This window comes from Rhipicephalus microplus, chromosome X, assembly GCF_043290135.1.
Source record: "Rhipicephalus microplus isolate Deutch F79 chromosome X, USDA_Rmic, whole genome shotgun sequence".
Taxonomy (NCBI): domain Eukaryota; kingdom Metazoa; phylum Arthropoda; class Arachnida; order Ixodida; family Ixodidae; genus Rhipicephalus; species Rhipicephalus microplus.
Genome location: NC_134710.1, coordinates 400494569 through 400515257, shown reverse-complemented (window position 1 = coordinate 400515257; position 20689 = coordinate 400494569).

Genomic DNA, 20689 nt, shown 5'->3' with positions numbered 1-20689 from the left:
CACAGCAAATTCCTAACACCCCCCAGTGTACTGGATAGCGTCCGTTATTAAAGAAAATGTCCCGTTGGCTAGCATCCTTGGCGCGGCATTGCTGCAGTTTGGCAAGTTTTCAAGTTTCAGTAAATGGTCTTAAAAACGTAATCATATTATCTGGAGTTTTACACCGCAAAACCAGCATTTGACTGTGAGAGACACCGCAGTGGCGTGCTCCGGAAATTAGGAACAACTGGTGTTCTTTACCGTACGCTAACGTCGCACAGTACACATGCATCAGACATTTTACCACCACCGATTGTGACCACCGCGCCTGGGATCGAACCCGCGACCTTCGTGTTTGCAGCCGAGCACCCTAACCACTGAGCCACCGCGGCAGAGTAGAAATATGCGCACAGACAAACAAGTGCGAGTGTAAACACACTTCGGTTCTGCGTTGCATAATAAGACCTGGACATATAAAGGTATAAGTCATACTGACATCTCAAGCCAACAGCGCATGATGAATATATTATCATTATTAGTAATATTATCTGGCATTTTAGGTCTTAAAAATTCATATGATTATGAAGGACGCTGTAGAAGAGGGCTTCGAAAAACTTTATCATCTGGTTTTGTCCAACTTGCACTATAATCAAAGTTTCACGCGCCTTTAGCATTTCTCCTCCATCGAAAGGCCGCCGCCAGCGTCGGGATTCGATCTCGTGACCTTCGCGCGAGCAGTTGGGAACCGTAATCACTAGATTACCACGGAATGCGCCAAGAGCTGCTAAAAGAGATGCTTCATATTGGAGGTGAAATCTACGTTAGAAAAGTCAGGGTGGCTCACAGACACCTCTTCGTCGTGAAACAGCTGTTCAAGTAGCTCTCGAAAGAGCGCCTTCAATGAAAACTTATTTCCTTAGCTAGTATAATTCAAGAACGGCCTTCAAACTAGTCATCCACTTTAGCCACTTAGTTTGAACAACTGAACAGCTGCACAGATAAATTCTGTTAACCGCGTACAAATTCGTGTGATTTACTCAGCATCTAGAGGCCGACAGTCTAGTGACTGGAGTGCCGAAAACAATTTCAAGGTGAGTTAAACAAGTCTAACCTCAAACCAATGGTGAAGATAGTTATAGCGTGAGAACAAAACGATGACACAGAGACAAGAAGGACACGCGACGTCCTTTTGTCTCTGTGTCGTCGTTTTGTTCTCGCGCTATAACTATCGTCATGCCATACCAACTAGCCCAAGCTACCACACTTCTAAGCCAATGGTGAAGTTGGTTATTTATTGTGGTCCTCGACATAGTTCCTCCGTATGGTCAATGGTTGTCATTCCCCCTCTCAACAAGTCTCAAGCGCTTTCTTTGTCCTTGTGACGTCAATTATAGGGCCACACCATGCATCAATTTCACTTAGCTCTTTAACAGCTTAGACGATTAACTGTACGCATTCCAACATAGCTTGCAGGTGGTGTATAAGCTTAGCAACATCACGAGATGAAAGTTGTGAACGTTTGGGTAGATAAACGTGGTGGTATATAAGGCACTACCCGTGGTCACCGCTACCTGCTTTGTTTAGTTACACGTGCCACCGAAACTGCGTGTTACATTGTTGCAAACATTGTGTGTTATATGTGAACATTTTCATTTTTAGTGAAGTTCAAAAGCCACTGTTCATCGTAAGTAAATTTATTCTGCGTGATGTTCTGTTCTATACAGGGCGTGTTTGAGAAACTTGCTTTCATAGGCCTCGATCACAGGGAGATTATTTGGAGGAAATTGGAAGGAAGCCTTAGTGAGTACCAATGAACATTCTTCCTTAAATGTGCAGCAGAGATTTTAATGAATTATGCTTACGGTCTGCGATCAATAAATAAAGATAACGAGGTGGTCACGTCTCCACCTAAAGCACTGAATGGCATCGCCTGAAATAATATTCAGAATTCATGATTCGTGGTCTTCTTACATTCACTGGTTATATTTTAATAAGGGTATTCACGCGACGTCATCACGTGCCAATTAGATGTACGATTCGCCAGCTGTTCTGAAGATAGGCAGATTAAGATAAGAAAAGGGGTCTTTCTCTGTGCTTTCTGTACAATAAAATTGCGGCCGCAGTGACGTCAGTGCGTACTCTCCCAATACTTGCCTACGCTTAGCCTAGTGTGATGTGCATACACAACGGCCCTAATAAAGTTGGGCAACCAAATGAGAGGCCGATAATAAGTTCCGGCGTCAGTAGGGCAGCCAAAATTGTTGGCCATGTTCCCAAAGCATAGATTCGAATAGCACTATGGCAATTACTCATCGACTGCGCGGCATATTTGTCAATGCATTCAGTGCTCGTACCATTATTCCGCTTTTTTTTTTGCACACAACTTGCCGTGAATAATCAGATCCGACAAAACTCTGGCGTACAACCAAAACTTGATTGATTGATATGTGGGGTTTAACGTCCCAAAACCACCATATGTTTATGAGAGAGGCCGTAGTTGAGGGCTCCGGAAATTTCGACCACCTGGTGTTCTTTAACGTGCACCCAAATCTGGGCACACGGGCCTACAACATTCCCGCCTCCATCGGAAATGCAGCCGCCGCAGCCGGGATTTGAACACGCGACCTGCGGATGAGCAGCCGAGTACCTTAGCCACTAGAATCCAAAACTTGGTAAAGATCGCGGTTAAAAAGCATGACGCATTTCTTTCTGTTTTGAGTGTGGCAGCCTGCGTGTACACTTTCCATTAGCGATACAGCTGCGACAGTCCAAACAAGGAGTGCTTGAAATGCTATGGGCTGTGGCGTCATCTGTCACTCTCTTGAGGCTCAGAACGGGCGGAAATGTATTGTAAGTAACAGACTTAACTGCAAAACTAACAGCAAACGCTGAAACCGATACGACAACGCGGTTTTGATGAAAGGAGCTGGTGCGTGGGGCGCTGTTAGTATGGAAATTAGGTACTCAACCTTAAAAGAAAGCAAACAAAATAGAAAATGACATAGAACAGAAGCACGTGACTTGAACTAAACGAATAAACATACGAAGATAAAAAGAATACGGATATAGATAGAGTGGGAAAGAATTGGCCCGAATCCGCAAGTTACACTGCAAATGTCGTCGAATGACAATAGTCTTGCGTCTGGAGAGAGTGAAAAAAACGTTTATTTGATGTTCTGCGCAAGAAAATAGGTGAATGGTATTCTGGAGGCGCTGCGTTAGGGTGCCTCGAGTGTGTAGCGGAGGCGAACGAGCGCATCGAGGCACGTTAGACACGAGTGCCATCTGGCAGTTATCTTTGAAAACGAAGGTGTGCGCGCCTGCGGAGAAAGATGCGCGCCAGTCTCAGAGGTGATAAGGTGTAAAATGCAAAGCGACGGGCAGGTGCCATCACTGTGCCGTCGTAGCAAAGCGTTGGAAACACCTCCTTGAGCATCGCATTGCACTGTCAGCGCAGCGCGATAAACGCTACAGTCCTTAGAGTTACTTTTGTGTGCCTCTTCTAGTATAAAGGCAGACATACAAAACATAGACGTGTTGTTATGACGCCTCAGATACTCGTAATATTTTCTTTTTAATTGACAATCACACAACTATAAACGCCAAATCTTGAGCAATAATGGTGGGCGCTGCGGATGGTGTTGGCCGTTTAGTGCTGTTTGAGGAATCGTCAAAGGCGCACAAACACACAAATGTACAGAGAGACCGAAATTTTACCGTCAAAAGTCTCCAAGAGAGACTATTGTGTTTAAAAAAGAAGTACAAGGGAACTAACAAGCGGCAAGCGACGTGTAATGATCGCCCCTCTATGAAACTCAGCTGCTCTTCATATCATTATATTGTTGCGGGTTCGCGGCTATGCAGCTATGCGGGCGGTGCGAAGAAGAAGACGACGACGTTTTTGGGCTGTTCGAAATACACAACGGCTGCCATCTTGACTGCTGGAGTACTTTTCTACTCTAAAGTAGTAAATACATTCGCAACATTTTGGTGGAGGTGCTGGGTACGACGCAAGACGGAACTTCGAAGCGGACGTGTTCTCGACTGCCCGACCATGGCAACAGAAACCAATTCTGCCGCTCCTGTTTCAGCCGCGACTCCGGCGCAGCCTGTACAGCCGGTTGTATTGACGCAACCGCGCGACCCTGGCAACTTCTGCGGCACCGACCATGTTGACGTTGACGACTGGATTCCGAAGTTCGAGCGGTTTGCAGCAGTGTACCGGTGGGACCCTACGATGATGCTCGCCAACGTTGGCTTCTATCTCTGCGGAACAGCTGGCGCGTGGTTCGAGGCTCATGAAGCGGACATAACCAGCTGGGATACTTGCAAACAGAAGCTTCGTGACCTGTTTGGTAAGGCCGTCGGACGCCAGCGGGCCGCTTCTAAAGAACTCTCTGGTCGGGCACAAACTACGACCGAATCATATGTCACCTACATCCTTGACGTTCTCGCCCTTTGCCATCGTGCCGACCCCAACATGTCCGAGGAAGACAAAGTAAGCCATTTACTTAAAGGCATTGCAGATGATGCTTTTAACATACTGGTTTCCAAAGACTGTTCCACCATTGATGACATCATCAAAGAGTGCCGCCGATTCGAAGAGCTGAAGAGTCGCCGGGTCGCCAAGAATTTCTTGCGACTTCCGAACACGGCCGCTACGTCATCTTGCGAGGACCTTCAGCCGCCATGCAGTCAACCACATAACAACGAAAGTGTGGTTCGCATCGTTCGTAGAGAAATCGAGGCCGCGTCTCCGTCTTTTCTGACCCGCCCATCTGATGATCGACCAACGATCTCGTTGATCCAACAGGTCGTGAGAGAGGAGCTGGCAAACGTTGGGCTGCAGCCTGTGTGTTCGTTGACGGAACCTCGGGTCAGTACCATAGCGCCTTCTCCTGCACCAGAAAGATTCCGCCGCTATCGTGATCCTGCTCAGTGGAGGACACAGGACGACAAGCCTATATGTTTTCATTGTCATGGTGTAGGACACATCTCCCGCTACTGTCGTTTCCGCACGTATCCACCTCGGTCGTTTCCTGGCTATCGACGTGACGACAACCACCGGCCCCTGCAGTACAGTGCTCGTGACGATGGACCGTACAATGGCACTCCTGCGACACCAGTCCGCCGGTCCAGCCGTTCGCCGTCCCCGCATGACCGTCGCTCCAGGTCACCTCAGCACCGCCGCTATTCGTCGCCCCACCCTAGTGGACGCCCTTCTTCGGAAAACTGAGCAATGCAGCTCCCGGAGGTGACGCTGCATTGGACTCCCGACCTGAAAACCCTCTGCTGACCTTGACTACGGACAAGAACCTGCTTGATGTAGAAGTGGATGGCCTTCCTGTTACTGCCCTTATTGACACCGGCGCACATATTTCAATTCTGAGCTCTGACCTCCGTGCACGATTAAACAAGGTCCTTACGCCGCCAGAGTCCCTATTTGTACGTGTCGCTAGTGGAGCGACCCCGGCTGTGCTCGGAATGTGCACCGCGCGTGTGAGATTCGCCGACCGCCAGACGTCCGTTCTATTCCATGTTCTCGCTCACTGTCCACATGACGTCATCCTTGGACTCGATTTTTTGTCCGACCACTCCGCTGTAATTGACTGCTCAGCCGGCGTCGTGCAACTTGACTTGCCTGCGGCCACCGAAGAGTCGAAGATGGTACAGAACAAGCTTTCGTGCGCTGAGTTTGTTCGCCTCCCACCCCAAGCCCTAACTTGTGTCACAGTTGAACCATATCCCAGTGTTCCGGATGGGGATTACGTGGTCTTTCCCTCTCCCGGTGTTTTATTGGCCCGCAACGTTTCCTCCCCGTACACCATATTAACTGTCACAGCGAACAAGACGTGCCTTCCTCTTCTGAACTTCGGACTCAGCCCTCAAATCCTACCACAAGGCATTGTTCTCGCCACTCTTTCACCGTCACACGAGTGCCAGATCTCATCAGTGTCACGTGAACTGGCCACAGTCGCCTCGCCGAACCCGCATAGCTGCATAGCCGCGAACCCGCAACATCGTTCTCTACCGTTCTGTACAACGTTATGTTAGGTCTTGTGAGTCGTGCCAACGCCGCAAAAGGCCAGCGGTACACCCCGCCGGGCTCCTTCAACCGATCGACGTACCTGCCGAGCCTTTCTATCGTGTCGGCCTCGACCTACTGGGCCCTTTCCCTCTTTCTACCGACGGTAACAGGTGGGTCGCCGTCGCCATAGATTACTCGACCCGTTTCGCAATTACGAGACCTCTTCCAAGCAGCTGCGCTACAGATGTCGCCGACTTTTTGATTCAAGACGTCATCTTACATCATGGTGCTCCTCGTCAACTGGTCACCGATCGCGGTCGCTACTTTTTATCTAAGGTAATTGACGATCTACTTCGTTCTTGTGCAACCAAGCACAAGCTTACGACGGCCTACCATCCTCAAACAAACGGCCTCACAGAACGTCTGAATCGCACACTCACTGACATGCTCGCCATGTACGTGTCGACGGATCATCGTGACTGGGACATTGCGCTACCCTTTGTCACTTTCGCTTACAATAGCTCACGCCACGACACTGCTGGATATTCTCCCTTTTACCTTTTGTATGGAAGAGACCCGACATTGCCGTTCGACACGCTTGTACCCAACCCTACCGACCTGTCCACAGCATATGCTCGCCGCGCTATTAGCACCGCGGAGAAAGCCCGTCAGATTGCCCACCAGCGCCTTTCGGACTCGCAGCTCCGTCAGAAACGTAGCTATGACAGCCACCATCGGGACGTCCACTTTAGTCCAGGTGACCTCGTTCTTCTGTGGACTCCGTCGCGACATGTTGGTCTGGCTGAAAAGCTTCTACCCAAGTATTCCGGACCATATCGTGTGCTACGGCAGGTAACTGATGTTACCTATGAAATAGCACCTCTAAACCCTTCGATACCTTCCACATCTTCCGACATCGTCCACGTCGCTCGCCTCAAGCCGTACATCTCGTCCAACACCTGCTAACAAGCGCCGGGTCGGCGCTTTTCGCCGCCGGAGGTCGATGTTGCGGGTTCGCGGCTATGCAGCTATGCGGGCGGTGCGAAGAAGAAGACGACGACGTTTTTGGGCTGTTCGAAATACACAACGGCTGCCATCTTGACTGCTGGAGTACTTTTCTACTCTAAAGTAGTAAATACATTCGCAACAATATGTAGCCAAAAACGCCACACACACACACACACACACACACACATCATACATATATATATATATCCATTTTTTTATATTGAGAGTATTATTTTAATGGGCCAATATAACACAGCAGGAGCGTTGTCAACAAGGATAAATATATTTCCTAACAGTTTTGGAGGGGACCTTCATTCGTCAGAGGATGAGTTAGAATGATGTAGACCTTCAAACTTCGTTGCTGCCGTGTCCTTCTTGCCTTGAAAGATGTTTGCGAGAGGGAAAAAAACTGAACGCTGAGCACAAAACCAAACTGTGTACATTTGAAAGTCGGTGCAAGTCCACATCTGGTTCCCAATTTGCGCTGGCCAGTTCTCGGCGTGTGTGGGGCCACTCAAGATGACCGCTGCGGTGGCAGAAGTGGCCCGCGCCACCGCGCCTAAGAGAAAAGTGTCCCCTTAATGGGTCGGTCGGCTCTTTACCTTTCATCTTTGCTCGTTCCCCTTCATTGGCCTTCATGTTCTAGGTAAGCGTAAACAGTTCACTTTGTACGTGCACATGAAGAGATGAAAAAAACCCCCCAAAAAACAAAAAAGAAAGAAAAGACACTGTACACGTCCGAGTCAGTCAAAAAACCAAGCATAAAAACGAAATAAGAAAATATACCCATGCTAGAATGGGGTCCAAACGTGGGCATCTTAGCGTAGCAGCTCGCTATTCTAACCAAGACCCATGCTGGTTTACGAAAGTGCTGGGCATGAAAGCCTTCCACACGAGTTATGTAGAGAAGGAACCGCGTTAACATGCGTATTATAGCGTGGCAGAAGAGTGAAATTTCAACGATGCGTCAAAGAATCCGAATTGTGCAAGCAGGTATCACAATGTATGAATTGCGTAATGAGTGGAAAGGGCTCAACCATAATTTTTCATGTTGAGAAACGAGCTGAAGCGGGCTCTGAAGGACCTAATTAAGTTCGTCCATTCAACCTTGCGATCATCAGCCACCGAGTGAAATAATGGAGTAGAGGGTCTCTGACAAACGTACTTCTATTAGTAGCATCAAGAGAGTTTACAGTGGGTTGTAGAAATGACGCTAATTCAGCTTTCACAGTTGCTTTACTGCGCTGTAGCGCTGACCTGGCGTTTTTTTGTTGTTTTCTTTTCGCTTCAAGATTCTGTCAGTGCACATAGCGCATACGTTTCCTGTTTCAGGCTACGCTTTTCTGTACAGGTTTCTTGCCACGATTCAAAGAAAAATATATTTACGACGATATGTCTCTACCTTATCTGCTACGGATGTCGTTCTCCCCTTGTTCTTGTTTTCAATTTTCCCTATCACAAAAAAGGGAGAATCAAAATTCAACAAAAATCATCGAATGACAGAGTGCGTTAAGCAAACTTCAGCCTCCTACAATTTTCTCTCGTTCATCACCTTCCGCGTCTTGCACTTGTTGCTTTATTCGCGTCGTTTTTTTTTCTTTCACGCCCTTTTGGACTTCGTGTAACAGATCGCTGGAGCATTTAAGTGTGACTCCGCATCAACGATAACGATGGAAAAGGAGGGGGAGCAAGCAGGAGACTTTCCGTTTTTCATTCTCATCTCTCCGCTTCTTCAGCCCCTCTACGTGCCTTTAGCGTTTTGTTCTTTGGCACACACGTTTACACAATTCATTTTACCCCTTAATTTCATTCGCTGTCAAGCAAGACAGCCTCGCGTTGTTCGTAGATAACTTTATCGGGGGGTGTTGGGTGTGGCCACTATAAACGCACATAGAAAGGACGAGAGCAATTGCGCAGCTCCTAAGAAAATGAAAGATAAGTCAGCCGTTCATTTTGTTATTCTGTGTTACGCAACTTTATCTTGCTTGGTGAGGTATTTGTTCACTCGAATGCTGTAATTAACTCATAACACACAGCCCACCAAAGCACCCTCCTTTGAAGCTAATCAAGTGAGCTAAATAATTATCTTTTTCTTTCACTTTCACCAGCCAAGCGTTCGAAATCCTGCATGATTTCTTTCGCTTCTCCAGTGCTCAGGCTTAAAACAATTCTCCTCACATTTCCTTGATAACTTTTTGTATACCTTTTTTGTTTTGATCTTGACCACTGCGCCATAGTTGAATTCTTCCCGCATATTGTAACACTTCTCATGGGCGCTTTTCCTGTTATGCAGATCGCTCGCTGCTCTCAACTCTTCATAATAATCTACTATAAAGCTCTTGGTATTTTTCTCTACTTAAATCAATGGACGGGGGTGGCCCAGCTCATGACTGAATGAGTCCTCCTCCGTTGATTTGTCACATACACCAGGGCGCGTTCTGAAAGTGAAGAAGCCAAAGATAGGCGTGAGCTTTGCGCCTTTCCGTACATCGCATTCTGACTCACCATTGAGTGCGCAGGTTGTGACATCCACACTGTATGTATCAGGTGCTTAGAAACGGCTCAAGTACAATAAAATTGAGCATGCGGCTTTCTTTTTATAGCTGTGCTCTTCGGTGAAGTTTGGAGCTGGCCGTCCTTTTTCTGTTCCTCTTAATTTTTCTCCGTTTTTTTTTTCTCTTGTGTCCGCTTTTTCATCACTCGTTATTTCTGCCGTTTTTGCTTTCGCTTTCTCTCTATTTATTTCCTTAAGTTTTCCTTTCCATTTTTCTTTCACTTTGTTTCCTTTTTTGCTCGCTATTTGTCACTTGATTGCTTTCTTTTTTTTCTATTTTCTTTTCTCTCCACAATTCTTTATCATTCTGTCCTCTCTCTCTCATTACTTCCTTGCTGTGCTTTTCTACCCCTCTTAGCCCTTTCTATGTTGTACAAAAAATGATTACGCTCTGCTAGCGTGCCTGGATGAAGTGTTCGTTGTAATGCTCGCTATCGGTGTCTGGAACGCAGCTTCGAATTCTACCTCACCAAGTTTTTAAAACTTTTTTCCAAGAATTGCCGTTTTTTCCTTTCATTCTCTGTCCCTCTGTGACCTATATGCGAAACAAAGAAGTAAGCCATTGTTAAAAGAAAAAAAGTCTTGATTTTAACTCTCCTTATTAGAATTCCATACCACTGAGAATATGTTTCAAGACTGTATAGTCGAGCGTAGATCAGTAGAAGACGCATATCTGCGTGTTACGAAGTCCTTATCCACATGACACCACTCGGTGCAGCGCACACGATGAACTTTTGCATTTCTCGTACCGACCAGTCAAGGGAAATAGCGTTGCGAAGATCACTTCGCAACATGGTGGCCTTCCCTCGGTACAAAATGCATCGTCTTACGATGACTGACATACGAGGCACGCGCACAATACTACGCGTCAGATGACTTCGGCCATCATCACACAAGCCCCGCCGCTGTGGTCTAGTGGTTAGGTACTCAGCTGCTGACCTGCAGGTCGTGGGATCGAATCACGGCTGTGGCGATTGCATTTTCAATGAAGGCGAAATTGCTGTAGGCCCGTGTGCTCAGATTTAGGTACACGTTAAAGAGCTCCAGGTGGTCGAAATTTCCGGAGCCCTCTACTACAGTGTCTCTCATAATCATACGGTGGTTGCGGAACGTTGAACTCCACTTATCCATCAAATCAATCATCACACGACCTATATAAACCGGGGCGTTGTTGCAACGTTAGTTTCAAGAGCTCTCAGCGCGGATCTTGAATTCGATAGCTCTTTCAGTGCCTCTCCTTTCAGAACGAAGTACCGCTTATAACGAAGTCGACTCGCAGTCATGCTTACTACTTGTAGTAACGAGGCATATATATAAGTAGATGTGCTTTCACATAACTGTTTATTCAGCCAACGTTTCGATGGGAGCAGCGCCTTTTTCAAGGCATTGTGTAGAGGTGACTGAGCTGCCATGATGCGTAGGTTGTAGCGTACTCGCCCCACAGAGGCGCGAAAAGAAGGCACCTACACTCCTTGAAGTTCGGGACAAGACTAGTTTATTTTCCAAGAAAACCAGGCCTCGAAAGCGACAACCAAAAGGGGCATGGCTGCGTATCTTCCGTGGCCCTCCGGAGATAACGTGAGGCATGCTGGCCGCGTCTGCGCCGTGTGCCTCGGCATACGAATTGGTATGCGCACACAAGTGAAATTATCGCGATCACCAGCGTCATCGCCCACTACAAGGACCCCCCCCCCCCCCTAGACCGCGGGGCCTTGAAAAAAAAACGAGCAAATGTGCGAGTTAGTCTATGAGGTGAGCCGGTTTCACGCGATCGAGAGAAACGACGTCCTCTTTTTCGCGAACACAAATGGTCACAGTTTTGTGCGACCGCGAAAGCATACGGAAGGGCCCGTCGTACGCCGGAGTCAACGGCGCTTTCACTGTGTCACGTCGCACGAACACTTGGGTTGCCTCATTCATGTCTGGGAAAGAGAACACTCTTTGGTTGCGGCTGACGCGTGGCGCGCAGAGTTGCAGGTGCTCCAACCAGAAATGTAGCCTTTCCTTATGTTCTGAAGGCGTCGGCGTAGGGCTTGTTTTCTCACCGAAGAATTCTCCCGGTAGTCAGATTGTAGAGCCGTACAGCATTTCTGCTGCACAGAATCCGAGGTCTTCTTTTATCGCCGTACGCAGGCCCAGAAGAACGAGAGGGAGCTTCTCCACCCAGGGCTCTGTATCCAATTTGGCCGTTAAAGATGCCTTCAGTTGACGGTGTAGCCGCTTCACCATTCCATTGCTCGCTGCATGGTAAGCCGTGGTGTACTGGAGCCGTGTTCCCAGAAGCCTTGCCAGCACAGAGAATAGGTTGCTCTGGAATTGTCGTCTACGATCGGTCGTTATGCGGAGTGGGCAGCCATAGCGTGAAACCCATGTGGCCACGAACGCCTGTGTGACGGTCCCGGCTGCGATGTGCAGAATCGGCGTCACCTTGGGCCATCATGAGTAGCGGTCGACACAAGTGAGCAGGTATCTGTAACCCTGAGAAGAAGGAAGAGGTCCCACCAAGTCCAAGTAAATGTGGTCGAAACGACACTTTGGTAGCCGAAATGCTTTGAGTGCTGTGCGCGTGTGACGAGTCACCTTGACTGCTCGACATATTCGGCACGTCTTCGTCCAGCGTCGAAGGTCGGCGTTAATTCCGGGCCACACAAAGCGGTCAGTGACGAGCCTCTGCGTCGCGCGGATTCTCGGGTGGCTGAGGTCGTAAGGCTGTCAAACACTGCATGCCGAAACTGGACGGGGATGAAGGGTCTTGGAGATTTCTGCGATGTGTCGCAGGTGATCATAGTCGTTGTGTATGGTAGCGGGATCTCTTCGAGCACCAGTGACAGTGGATTTTGCCTCATCTCGGTTAGCTCTGGGTCTTCCGGCTAGGCGGCGGCTAATGTCTCAAAGTCGACGGACGCTGAAACGGTGTCGACACGACCGAGTGCGTCGGCTGCTTGGTTTTCGCTTCCCGCTATGTGGCAGATGTCCGTGGAAAATTCGGAAATGAAAGAAAGTTGGCGCAGTCCTCTTTCCGAATATGAGCAACTGTTGTTCTTGAACGCATACGTCAACGGCTTGTGGTCCATTAAAATGTGGAAAATGCGGCCCTCTAGGAAAAAACGGAAAGGCTTTACGGAGGAATAAATGGCCAGCACCTCTCTTCCAAAGGTGCTGTAGCGCACTTCTGCCTGTTTCAGACGTTTAGAAAAGAAACCTATTGGTTTCCAGTCCTTGCCGTCGTATTGTTGCAACACTGCTCTCACTGCCGTCGTTGAAGCGTCAACCATGAGCCGTGTTGGCGCGTCGGAAAGCGGGTGCATCAGAAGTGTTGCGGAGGCAAGCTGAGTTTTCGCGTCCTGGAAGGCTTTTTCGTGCTCCGCTGACCAGTGAAACTCGGGCGTTTTCTTGCCGTCCCGGCGCAGCAAGTCGGTTAGCGGCTGTAGAATGTGTTCACAGGACGAGATGAAGCGCCTATGGAAGTTGATTAGCCCGAGAAACTCGCGCAACTAGCGGGAAGAGGTGGGCGTGGGGAATTCCCTGACTGCTTGCGCCCGTGATTTGAGCGTCAAGATGCCTTGCGGGCTGATTCGATGACCTGGGAAATCTAGTGCTTCAACACCAAAGATGCACTTTTGGGGCTTCAAAACTAAACCGTGCTCGTCAAGACGCTTGAAGAGGAAGCGCAGGTGATTTTCATGCTCCTCTGGCGTTTTGCTGGTGACCAAAATGTCGTCTAAGTAGACGAAAACAAAGAGCAGTCCGCGAGTGACCTCATTCATGAAACGCTGGAAAGTTTGTGCCGCGTTCTTCAGTCCGTACGGCATACGAGCAAATTCAAAGAGGCCGAAAGGCGTTGTCAAGGCCGTCTTTGGGATGTCGCTTGGTTCTACTGGAATCTGGTGATAAGCGGCCATCAGATCCAGCTTAGTGAAGATGGTCGTTCCCGCGAGGCGAGCACTGAAATCATGGATGTGGGAGATAGGATATTGGTCTGCCATTGTCACAGCATTGAGTGCCCGATAATCACCACAAGGCCGCCAGTCACCGGACTCTTGTTTTGGCACCATGTACAGCGTGGAAGACCAGTTGCTGGAAGAAGGTCGAGTAATGCCGAGTTGGAGCATGTGATCGAAATCACGGCGGATGACTTCGTGTCTTTGTCCAGCGAGTATCCTAGGTCTAGTGGTGACGGGCGGTCCGGTGGTGACAATGTGATGCGTCACCTTGTGTTTGATTGGCAGTTCGGTGTTCCGAGGTCTAGTGATTTCAGGGAATTCCGCCAGAATCTTTTGAAAGTTTGATTCTGGGTTGAAAGTGCAAATGCCGCATGAGTACAGGTCAGACTTCAGTCCGATAACAGCGAGCGAAGTGACGTTATCCTTGAGACGACGATCGCGAACGCTGACGTCAAAATTGAAGTGGCTCGGAAAGTTCGCTCCCAGGATGGCAATGCTGAGGTTGACCACAACGAAGAGCCATCGATAAGTACGCCTGAGTACAATGTCTATCGTCATTGACTGGACTCTATATGATGCAATAGCAGTATTATTGACTGCAATCAGGCTCGAAATGGACTTGCCGCCCCACCGATGAACTGATGCTGGTAGGATAGATAGCTCCGCTCCGGTATCGACGAGGAGGCGTGTGCCGGTGATGCGGTCGACAACGAAGAAGAGGCGGCTTGAAAGATGGCCCGTGTCGCTTTCCGCCGTTAGCGACTGGCCGGTGCGTTTCCCGTCCACGAGCATGGATGGGCGCAGCGAGTGGCTTGCTCTCTAAAACGACGGTGGTACCAGCAGATGTTCTGCTCTGCCTCGCTTGAGTGTCCGCGGTGCTGTGGGCTTAGAGCACGGGACGGCGAACGATGCCGTGCAGGCCGGTGTTTGTTGGACAGGGCGAGGTTTTCAACTGCTGCAGCCAGTCGGTCAACCCTGTCCTCTAAGCGACCTAACCAGTCTGCATGTTCGGGCCTTCCCGTTGCAGCAATAGACATTTTTGGTAGCTCAGTGCAGTCGGTGATGCGGTCGGCGAATTGAGCCAGACGTTCGAAAGTCACGTCATCCGAGCCAGCGAGTATCATCCATGTTGACTGTGGCAGTCTCTGCAAAAACAACTCGTGAAGCAATGGATGTTGACGCTCTTCTGACGCTTGTTGGCCCAGCAGCTGACGCATTCGGTGGAGCAGTTGTGAGGGACGCTGGTCACCGAGCTCTTCATGAGACAGGAGTTGTTGCAGCCTGCTCTGTTCGGACACCTCAAGACGTTTTAGGACGGTGCTTTTTAGTTCGTCGTAGGGCTTCTTCGATGGAGTGGAGACGAGCACATCGTCTACGGCGTCAGCAATGTCAGGTGGCAGTGCTGAAACGACGTGCAGGTATTTCGACTGCTGCGATGTGATGCCTCGAAGCTCGGGGCGGGCCTCGATTTGGCTGAACCACACCCTGGGGTTTTCGGGCCAGAAATGAAGAAGCTTTAACTCCGAGGCGTTGGTTGTGGGTGAGCTTAAAGTGCCTTCCTCGTCTGACACGGCTGCTGTTTTTCCAAACGTCCGGGTCACCACTTTGTAGCGTACTCGCCCCACGGGGGCGCGAAAGAAGGCACCTACACTCCTTGAAGTTTAGGACAAGACTAGTTCATTTTCCAAGAAAAACAGGCTTCGAAAGCGACAAGCAAAATGGGCGTGGCTGCGTATCTTCCGCGGCCCTCCGGAGATAACGTGAGGCATGTTGGCCGCGTTTGCGCCGTGCGCCTCGGCATACGAATTGGTATGCGCACACAAATAAAATTATCGCGATCACCGGCATCGCCCGCTACAAGGTAAAAAAGACGAAAAGGCCCCGATCACTCGCTGCTACACACTGCTCCAAGCATGGCTTGAAAAAGATGGGGCTCCCGTCAAACTTCGGCTAAATAAACAGTTATGTGAAAGCGCATCTAATTTTATACTTAAAATTTTGCGGACCGAAGTTATTCTTCTGTATATAAGATTTATATAAAGCAATGAAACTTGGCTACTCTGGAGCCTATCTTGCAAGAGCCCCCTACTGACATGACACGGCCGAAGTGAGCTTAATATCGCTATCAGCAGAAGCCAACAGCATAAAGCAGGGAAAGCGGGGAGGGCTGTCATTGATTGCCTCAGATAATCAATCAGAGTGGAGGCACGGGAGAGTGCCAGGGCTTCAAGAGATGGCAGCCGTACGTGTGCAGCAGAAAAAGGCGAGCAAAAATAGATGGGACCCGGCGCCGCTGCGTTCTTATCTTGAATGGTGGCGTGTGAAAAAAATATATATATCTATAAAATCTGTAATCGTCCTTCAAAAGTTTTCGTTTTAGCAACCATGTGCATATTGCGCGTGTCCCCTCCTCCCCACCCGCAATGACACTTTACATCTTCAACTATGAAACACCCATCCGTGTAAGGCCAGGGGCGTTACACTGAACTAAGCGCATCAGAGGAGGCCGCAATGGCAGCGAAGATTGCTATCGTGTAGCGAAGCTGTGTGTAGTGATCTTAGTATGCAGTGAAGACACTAACTCTTGGGAAGAATGGGCATGATGTGTTCGACTTTTGTACTTTGCTGTACAATAGATCTCTCTATCACACACACAACTTTGAAGACCATTAAACTATAGCGACAGTTCATTAAAAGTTTGCGCGTGCTTTTAATATCGTAAGTGACTTCCTGAGATTTCAGTTCCTGTTGATTGTTTTCCTCACTATTTCACCTCACACGTGTGTTGAACGCCACATTTCGCGGCTACAAAAGTAAGCACAGGCTGCGGGAATTTGACGAGACGCGCGCGCTTTCACCATAACATTTTTTTCACTCGTCTGTTCAAAACAAGACCAGCCAAACGAAAATGTAAAAAAGCTAGAAAAAATGCTTTCCTGCGCCTACATGAGATCAGTAAGGCAGCTGCAAGAGCAGCAGCAACAGCGATGGTGACGGTGGCGGTAGCTCGCGAAAACGTGCTAGCGGGATTAGTTAATTACTAGGGAGCCCGCACGCGTGCTCTCTCGTGAGCGTGTCTGCCCAATTTCCATGTGTGGCGTAGAGGCGACCGAGCGGCCATGATCCTCAGAAAAACAAAGACGAAAAGGCCCCGATCATCCACTGCTACACATTGCTCCGAGCATTGTCTCCTGATGAGGCATGAATAACGCCTCTCCGCTTATATGCCGCCATTTTCGTTGTTGCTCAAGGCACCTCTCCTCTACAACAGAAAGAGAGCCCGCCGCGGGCAAGACATCCTCTCTCCGCGCACAGTGACGTCCGCCTTCTCATAGCATAGCGTCCATTCCTTTCGGAACAGCATCAGTTATACGTTGCACACAAAGCGCACAAACCACGCCGTGGAGCGATGGTTTGTGCGTGGAGCGCACAAACCACGCCGTGGAGCAATTGTTTCCTGAGATGAATATTATTTAGGGTTGGCTATATATTTGCAGATGTCGGCAAATGTCGGACAGCGTTCCCCAAGTGAGGGCGGTGAGGTTATGTCAGCTAATGCCAGTCAACCTTTGCTATATTCTGTTTGAAGAGCAAAATTTGATTTGTTCAATCGGAGTTATACCATACCTGTTGTACCAATGAGGACATAATAATTGCGAGGATAAAATACTTTTATCTTGTCGATCAGTATTAGTTCTCCTTGAAACACACCCACTATTTCTGTAACAATAACAATATTACTTGGTGCTTTAAGTGTCAAAGCTAGATCCTATTATCAAAGATGCCGTAGTGGAGGCCAATGACTGTGCCTAGCTGTTACATCAGGGGTCTTCGGAACTCAAGAGAATGGGACCGCTGTTATGTATAGTTCCTTTTGAAATTTTCTAGCCATTACATTAGTAATCACCCTTATTGTATAACTAAAGCATCACAGATGACTGTATCACATTCTGTAAATGTTACTAAATGGAGCACGATGAGTAGCCAGTGACCCTAAAACAGTTTGTATAGCAGTAACACCTAAAAAGCACCCACCTAGTTTTCCGTTAACACTCAATAAGGGACCTGTCATTAAGTTCAGCAGCAAAACTACATCGTTTAAATAATACCAACAAACCTTGACATATTAACAGCGTTACTTCCCCTGCATTACAGCTTCTATGCCAAAAGGTGTCTCCGACTGGCACCATGCAGCTGGCGTCAAACCTTTTGCCTATTACACTTATTCGGGTTTCATTTTTCCACAGTGGTATGGTTTCATCACACTCAAAATAACAATTCTAACCTGGAATGCTCACTAAGAAGATGGTTAGGCCCATTAAAAGACTCCTACACAACATCTGAAAAGTTGCAAAAGTAGCACGTTATTCTTTCTTACACACCTCATGACGCCACTATAGGGTGACTCGCGTGACGTAACCAGGGTACCACTCTCGACTGGATCGTATACCAAATACCAAATATGTAGATTGCCTGCTACCACGTTTTACCATATCTCAGAGCTGCAAGAAGTTTCGCTTTGTCTCGCTCGGCTGTCGTGTGCGATCAGATGAATTCACTTCGTATAGGCCATTTGGTATTGCACCAACCAAGATAACGGCATGCAGCTAAAATACGCGAAATGCTGGAAAACTCGACGCTTAAAGGGCCATTCGCCACGCTGTGTTCAAAAATGAGGGTGCGATTTTCTCATCTCATTCGCACACGTGATGCATCTCTCACGTCTTAGTTCTAAAAGCACATGGACAATGTCCGTGTGAACGGGAGCCCATCAATATTTTCGCCCTTCTAGGCTGCACGCTGTTATCGCCGCTTGGTCAGTTGTAAACGTAAACACACAAAATTAAGTGTCATCGGTTAATCGTGCAGGCTACCCATGCGAGACAAGGAAGAACTGATTAGTGACTGCATGTCAAAGCAGTGCAGGAGACAAGCCCCGTCGCGTTGGTCTAGTGGATAAGGTACTCGGCTGCTGACCCGCAGGTCACGGGATCGAATCCCGGCTGCGGCGGCTGCATTTCCGATGGAGGCGGAAATGTTGTAGGCCCGTGTGCTCAGATTTGGGTGCACGTTAAAGAACCCCAGGGGGTCGAAATTTCCGGAGCCCTCCACTACGGCGTCTCTCCTAATCATATGGTGGTCTAGGGACGTTAAATCCCACATATCAATCAGTGCAGGAGACAAACCACATGTGATATTTCACGTGTATGAATCAATCTAAATCATGCACGCAGTAGACGTCATCGGAACTACTGTCTGTGTCACAGATGTGCGCAAGAAGGACGCCATATATGAAAAGGGAATTTTAAGCTCTTTCTCTTTTTTTGAGAGAGAGACAGAGCCTGGTAAGTGGCCCTATAAGAACTGCCTTATGTGCATGTCTACTGAATAAAGAAGGGGCGAGCAGGAGATAGCGTTAATAGGCGGGCTAGTTAAAATAAGAACGAAACCGCTCTCTCGTCCTAGAGGTTATTTGACGGGTGCGTTTGAGTGCCGTCAAGCTGGGTTGTTAACCTTGTTTTTATGTTTAACAACTAAACCAAAATATTAGAGGCAAAAATGCTGATATGAGAAAATCCAAATCACTGTTCAAAAGAGTATGGCAGCCCTCACAGTGCCTTTCAAATGACTTGTGATAAAGAGAATCGGTTTTTTAGATATCCAATTTGTTTTCAATAATGATCACACATGCTGGTATTTTCGCCCTCGTGCTAACAAATCTATTCCGCCATATAACTCGGCGCACTTCAAGCTCGCCAAGCGAGAGAAAGTTTATAATTGAACAACACTTTGAAGAAGTTCTGCCAGCATTCTTTACCTTTAAGCATGAGAGAGGAAACAAAACGTTTAGCTGACTCGAGGTATCCACAACACGCCCTGACTTCTGTCAGAGAAAACCTTCTGAGGGAAATCCGCTCCGACGAAGACGCTAAAACGCGAGCTTCGCCTGCAAGAAAAAGTGTATCTGTAATCCCGTATACCCCCGCCGCGGTGGTCAAGTGGTTAAGGTACTCGGCTGCTGACCCGCAGGTCACGGGATTGAACCCCGGCTGCATCGGCTGCATTTCCGATGGAGGCGGAAATGGTGTAGGCCCGTGTGCTCAGATTTGGGTGCACGTTAAAGAACTCCCCAGGTGGTCAAAATTTCTGGAGTTCTTCACTACGGCGTCTCTCATAATAATATGGCGGTTTTCGGATGTTGAAACCCCATATCTATCAATCAATCAAAAACTACACCCTGCGGTAACCTGTTGTAACAGAAATGGTAGGAGAGTTGTAGTTGTTAGCATGAACGTACTGAGGTCGGTTGGTTAGAAAACACTGAATTCACTCTAGGACGTTAAAATCTATATTGAGCTTGCTCATTTTAAGGATAAGGAGAGTATGCAAAACAGTATCGAAGGCTTTAGCGTATTCCAAAAATATGCAGTTGGTTATAAAATTATCGTCGAAAGCACAAAAAAGACCGTTTGTGAAAAAAATTAACTGCGTTTCACAAGAGAAGTGCTCCCTAAAACCGTATCGACAAGAGGAAAAACGAGTTGGATTCAAGAAGAGATATTAAGTCCGATAAGACGACATGCCCGAGAAGTTTGCAGAGTACTCTGGTTAAAGATATTGGTCTGCAATTTATGGGGGAATGGGTTTCGCCTGATTTGTTGAAGTGGAACCACCTTACCCACCTCCCACTAATCTGAGAAAGTGCAAGACTGCAAAGACTGCGAAAAAAGTTCAGCGAGCAAAATTGAAGAATAAAGCTTTGTCCGAAGACTACCTAGATGGTCAGTAGAATCCGAACGATAAATTGTATAGCCCGATTCACAGTGCAGTATTTCGGAGTCAGTGATTTTGGAAGAGAGCCACGTTTCAGTGAAGAGTACCACATCCACTTAACACATTGAAGATAAACCATCACTCTTGATATACAGACTACGTACATTAGAATATAGCAGAGACACCTGACTGCATGATTGCCTTTGTATTAGCTATTTTGGTGGCACGCGTGACCTGGCAGCGCTTGAAGAAAATGACGGAGGAAGCATTACCATTGTTACCGGTGTTGCGCTTCTCGCGAGTCTCAAGTTCACACACGCAGTCGGTAACATGGCTATACACATATGCAGCTTTGTTAATGTACAGTTTGTTTACGCATAGCGAGTATGGCTGTCCAGAGGT